General features: G+C 37.8%; 1 protein-coding gene across 1 annotated transcript in view; it reads right to left on the reverse strand.

The window, feature by feature from the left end:
* The window catches only part of LOC136845279 (coactosin-like protein), an 85,930-nt gene extending 80,237 nt beyond the window's left edge, over positions 1-5,693 (reverse strand). Inside the window, exon 1 of the mRNA XM_067115430.1 lies at positions 5,500-5,693. The gene's annotated coding sequence lies outside the window, so the exon portion shown is untranslated. The remainder of the gene's footprint in view (positions 1-5,499) is intronic.
* Between the last annotated feature and the right edge of the window lie 576 nt (positions 5,694-6,269).

A 6,269-nucleotide genomic window follows, 5' to 3' on the forward strand; every position in this document is an offset into this window, starting at 1 on the left:
TATTAGAATACGCTGCTTTCACCAACTTCTGTTACTTACATCGTCTACTAAGAATGCAGCTTTTTATTATAAATTTCCCTTCTTCCGTTATTCCCACTGCACAATGACGAAAAGAATCTTAAGCAAACTTAATATTTACGCTACATGAAACTAAAAAATTACAAAACAACATTGATCTAGGCCGACTTGTCAAAATGACCCTTCCTCTCCGCTCCGCTACATCTTAAAACCTAATTTTCTCTTTCCATTCCAACGTACCTCCCTCGTCATTTGGTATGCTGGTAGGGGGATAACTCTTGTCTGCCTTATTTGCTGACTTCTATACCTTATGCTGACTCCCTTGCGCTGACTCCTTTGCCTTTTTCATCCTAGGATCAGCCTAGCGAACTTTATCTAGGAATGTGTCGTTACTAATTCAACATTGTTAAATCTCAGACCTCGTTTTCACGTTTCACAACTATTTGAGTCTAATCAGCCTTTTCCATTTCCTCCACCTTCGTAAGGAGCGTTTGCTAACTAGTTGTCCTGTGAGGAATTATGTTAACAAAACATTTAGTTAATTGGCTGAACACAAACTTGTCCTTGAAATGAACGCGAGTAATCTTCCTCCCAACGATTTGCACCGGAAGTGCTACATTCCTAATACATTCCTGTCTCTCAGCGACTGAGGAAGATTTCGTTAAGCGAATTCTGGAACGCCGGGCCACAATAAACCCGCCGTTGCCTGCCGGTGTCTTGTGGCTTAGCAACAACCAACTCACTGAAGAGGGCCGTTGATGTAACCCCAGAGATAACCTTAAAATAAAGTCGTGAGGATATTTCTCTTTCTCTCTCTCTCTCTCTCTCTCTCTCTCTCTCTCTCTCTCTCTCTCTCAAAATACCGTCAGGCAGAACCAGCTTGAATTATCTGTTTGTGTACAGAATTGTCGAGTGTCTACAAACATAGCGCAATTAGTTATTGGTCTTCATTCCGTTTTATTTTTGGATGCAACAAACAGGGAGAATATTCGTGGTCTTTTAACGAATTAAAAACGGTAGTGATACTCATATTACGAGGCTAGGGGAGGGGGGGTTTACCTTCACTGTCAAGACTTGAAAATCTCCCACATTTATTTAAATATAGACTTTTTTTTCTTCCCTCTTGCTAAGTAGCGTTATTTCCATGTCTATCTTCGGTCGGTAACATTAAACCATGTTGTCCCTTGCACTGGTGTCGTTTAAATCTCTCTCTCTCTCTCTCTCTCAAATAGGACCAACGATACATTGATTTATTTATTCAACGTTTAAACATTTAAAACTAAGTATCAATTTTCCTATGATCCTGAGCTAACTACTGTCTAGGGTATTTTGGTATATATTCGCTAATTGTTGTCTTTGTTTACAGAACAAACAAAACCGAGAAGCACAGAAAGTGCTTTGGAAAACAGCATTTTAACTCCCATTAGTCTGTGTTTTCCTTGCTATGTTTTTTTGCCGTGTTATTTAGCCGCCGCAGCCTTGACAAAATATATCAACATTTCAACTTTGCAATTCTCAAGTGACGAGAGGGAGCGTTCCTTCTATCTTTGTTGTTTAAATGTGTATTTCTAGACCTTTCCTAGGCTTGTAGGCTTATAAATTTAGAATACACAGGCTTATGTGCGTAGAATACTGGACAGATGCATTTAAAATGTAGAATACGAACCCCACACTTTCCCAAATGTAGAATACAGACCAAGTGTTTCCTTCTATACCTTTCCTAGGCGAATAGGCTTATAAACGGAGAAGGCATAGGCTTATGTATGTTGAGTGGTGACTAGACCCTTTCTCAGATGTAAAAATACAAACCCCACACTTTCCCAAATGTAGAATACAGACCAAGTGTCTGTTTCTACACCTTCCTTTAACTGATGGGCTTATAAATTTAGAATTCGTGGGCTTATGTATGTAGAATATCGACTCGATCCCTTAAATATACTAGGATACAAACCCCACACTTTCCCAAATGTAGAATACAGACCAAGCGCCTCTTTCTATATCTTTCCTAGGCTTATAGGCATATAACCGTAGAATACATAGGCTTATGTATGTAGGCTACCGGTCAGATGCATTCTCAAATGTAGAATACGGAAGAGAACTTTCCGTAACGCAGAATACAGACCCTAAACCCTATATTTATGTAGCATTCGTAATCACACCAGGTGAATATTTGAATTAAGTAGGGCACACTTCTTATTTGAATTTAGGGCACACTTCTTATTTGAATTAAGTAGGGCACACTTCTTGTCTGAATTAAAATTGCCGTAGTAAATTATGCATACTTTTAGTGAATACATATATAAATAAGTATATATTATATATATTACATTTTGGAGAGAGAGAGAGAGAGAGAAAGAGAGAGAGAGAGAAAGCAATCAACCAAGCCATGTGAAAAAGAGAGAAAAAAAAAGAGAGCGAGCGGGAGTGTGAGCGCGCGTTCATGCTCTGACTCACATATAGCCGTGTTTATAGTGATGATTGGGGGTCACGCCTTCATCATGCAGCTGCTGTTGATGTTTGTTTCTTTCCCGCCCTTTCTGCCTCCCTCCCGACCACCCACACGCCTACCCGAGAGGCTGCTGAAGAGTGTTTGCACACACACACACACACACACACATGCACTCTTTCTCAAACTTTAATCGCTGCAACCAACGACTTTCTTGAGGCAGCCCACAGAGACGATTCTTTCTCTAGTCATCCTTAAAATCTCTCTCTCTCTCTCTCTCTCTCTCTCTCTCTCTCTCTCTTAGACTCCTTTAAAATATCAAGGTAATTACTGAATAATTTGATCACGATTTGTTTAGATTAATATTTGAACCGTTTATTCCTCTCTCTCTCTCTCTCACACACACACACACACACACATACACGCATACCCAACGGTACATTGATTTACTTATTCAACTTTCAAACATTAAAGGCTAAGTATTAAATTTCCTCTCTCTCTCTCTCTCTCTCTCTCTCTCTCTCTCTCTCTCTCTCTCTCTCTCTCTCTCCTAGATTCCTTTAAAATATCAAGATAATTATTGAATAATTTGATCATGATTTCTTAAAAAATATTTGAACCGTTCATCCTCTCTCTCTCTCTCTCTCTCTCTCTCTCTCTCTCTCTCTCTCTCTCTCTCTCATACAAATTCAACGATACATTGATTTAGTCATTCAACTTTTAAACATTAAAGGCTAAGTATTAAAGTTCCTCTCTCTCTCTCTCTCTCTCTGCTCTGAGAGAGAGAGAGAGAGAGAGAGAGAGAGAATTTTCCGATCGGATTGAGTCTAGTGCTAGAATACTAGATCATCTCCGCAGGTGGTTTTCTTTCCCATTCGGAAAAGCACGACTGTTTGCTCTAATTGTCATCGTGAATAGTGTGCCACAGAAAGCGCAGGATTTAATTTGTTGGATCCTTCAGGTTTTCGTCTAATTTTAGGTCTAATTTTCTGTTTATCTTGTAGTTTGAGAATTATTTTACGTTATGAAATCAAGTTTTGTTGGTAAAAGTGATGATTATTAATATAGGTGTATATACTCATATATTGGCCTTAATTATATACATATATATATATATATATATATATATATATATATATATATATATATATATATATATATATATATATATATATACAATATATTATTCGACAACAAAAGATGGCTCCAGAGCAAATGCGATAATGGTATTACCACATTCATACTTTTTAAATACCAAATCATGGATGTAACCCCTTCAGAATTTTACCCTTAGGCCTTAAAAAATGTAATATCAGAAATTGGTAATCGATGAAAATTGTTATTTTTTTTCTTAAGGAATATGTGGAACAAGTTAATAACAATTCGTATACTGACCCGCAAAAATATTAGGCCCAGCATCATCTAATAACACAGTCGCTTTGAAGGTGTTCAGTAAGTGCTTTTAATACATGAGTTAATCACTAGCTTTTATGTAATAATCACTTGCTGTCTTCAAGTAATAAAAACTAAATATATTCTTACGCTAAAGTAATTGCATGTTTAAAAACTTCGGCCACAATTCAAGACTACCTTGTGCCTATATGCCGTATACAATGCTAGCGAGGAAGAGTATGGCCCCCTTGCCACTTAAGACCCAGTATGTGAGCTTAATTTGGGATGAAATCCAGTATTTCAGGTCTATGATTTACATAACTCTAGGTCAGGTCAGGTTGAGGGGATCCATGACAGGCCAAGTGCTCCCCAGACAAATTAAGGACACGGTCCCCTCAATTACGCAAGGGACGGTAAGGTTGGTATGCCTGACGGGACCCTGCATTACGTTAAGGGAGGTAAGGTTAGGATGCATCTCTGTAACTGCCTGCAGGACATTTTTGCTTTTTATGTTTTCCGTGATTGTGCAAAATCACAAAAACAATCGTTAAAATATATATCAAATAATATACAGTAATGGAATGTGCAGTATGAAGTCATTTAGTAGCTTGAAAACAATAAAGGCCTATTGATTATGGACAAAAATCCAATATTCATTCATTCAATATTATGGTTTATGCATTTCAGACCACTTCAATTAGACCAATTCACTACTTTTGGTTACCCACAATATCGAGGTTTCCCAATAAACATTTAATAGAGACGACCGGGGGGCATACAAAAACCAGTGGTGTGCACCAACAGTAACGGTTAGATAGGCCTAAAACACTGAACAGTGGTAAAAATATATGGTTCATGTATTTGGCTAGAAATCAGTATGTATATATACATACATAGAAGTAAAACTGAATGATAGTTGACAGAAATATTGCGACCTGACACCGTCTTGGAAGAGAGAAGATTACAGGTGTCAAGGAAAATAGAAACGATGTTTTTGTAGGTTTGATAGACCTACTACACACTATATCAATCCCTATCTTTGCGCACGCACTTGTTCATAGGCTAGTAACTCTGCCCATTATTTGAAGCAAAATATAGGCCTACGGATACCTTATCTCTCTTCACCTATCATGAAAACTTATGTTAGTTCCACCCGGGTGTCTAAAATGCAAATTCATGTTATGGACGCAGCCGGGCATTGCCACGCCCAGATACGACACGGTAAAAACGCCCTTACCTAAACTACAAGTAAAGTATTACTGTTCTGTATGTTAATACATCTTAATGATGAGAATTTCATAAATCATTAATTAAAAATTAAAAGGGATATTTTATCACCTATCCAATATCTCCTCCGACTGAATATTCCCGTACATAAGCCTAGTAAATATGGCTAGCGAATTCTGCGTCATTTTATTAACATTAAGCAATAAATGACTTTCATGAAAAAAAGAGATATTAGTACGAAACTCACGAACCGAATCATTGTTTAATCACCGAATGCTAAACATATCTTCCCAAACTGGCCGCCATAACTCAGCACGAGCGGCGAAATGACCCAAATAACCGGGCGGCATAAATCTGCAGAGAAATTACCAGTTCTCAGTTCAAAAACAAACAAACCAGTTAAACAATAAACCCACCTTGTTCTGATCTGGTTATCTCTCCAAATTAGACGGCGCGAAGTTGATTAAATATTCCCAAACGGCGAGAAGAAAAGAGACGGTCTTGGGTCTTCCGCAAGGATACACAACGACGTAAACTAAAGGAATGACGTGACAAAATAATGAGAGAGGGTAATTTCGCCTCCAATGACTCTCGTCATTTCTTTTGACGGGTGAGAGAGATTTTCAGTGGCGTTTCTCACTTTATGCAATTTTATATAAACATATATATATACCTCAACGCAAACTTACTGAGCATAGGTTTATAAACAGTAGGCCATTAGGCCTATGTCTACGCAGTTGATGAGTGAGATCAGGATAATGCTGTTATAGGGAGAATGAGCTTATTAATAAGGACAAGGTGTAACATGGAAAGTAAATTATTAGTTTAGTTGGCCATTTTTTTTTACTACGTTAGTACTACAGAATTCGTAAGGAAGATCGAAGCTAGAATTTGGTCTTTTTTTTTCAAGTTGATGCTAAACACTCCCCCTCCCCGCCCCACACCTCCAGAAGTTGGTGTTTTAGTTATTCCATAACATTATCTAGGCAAAGAAATCTGAAATGTATATATTCTGTAAGTCGTCAGTGGCGTTCACACTTTCTGGCATTGTCTCTTCAGCTTATGATTACCTGAAGGTAAAGAGACTTTTGGTACAAAGTGTGAACGTCAATTGTGGATTTCTTTGCCACAGGTTTTGGAGACATCTTGTGGTTTTCCCCAGGTTAATTGATAATGTTATTAATGT

This window comes from Macrobrachium rosenbergii, chromosome 13, assembly GCF_040412425.1.
Source record: "Macrobrachium rosenbergii isolate ZJJX-2024 chromosome 13, ASM4041242v1, whole genome shotgun sequence".
Taxonomy (NCBI): domain Eukaryota; kingdom Metazoa; phylum Arthropoda; class Malacostraca; order Decapoda; family Palaemonidae; genus Macrobrachium; species Macrobrachium rosenbergii.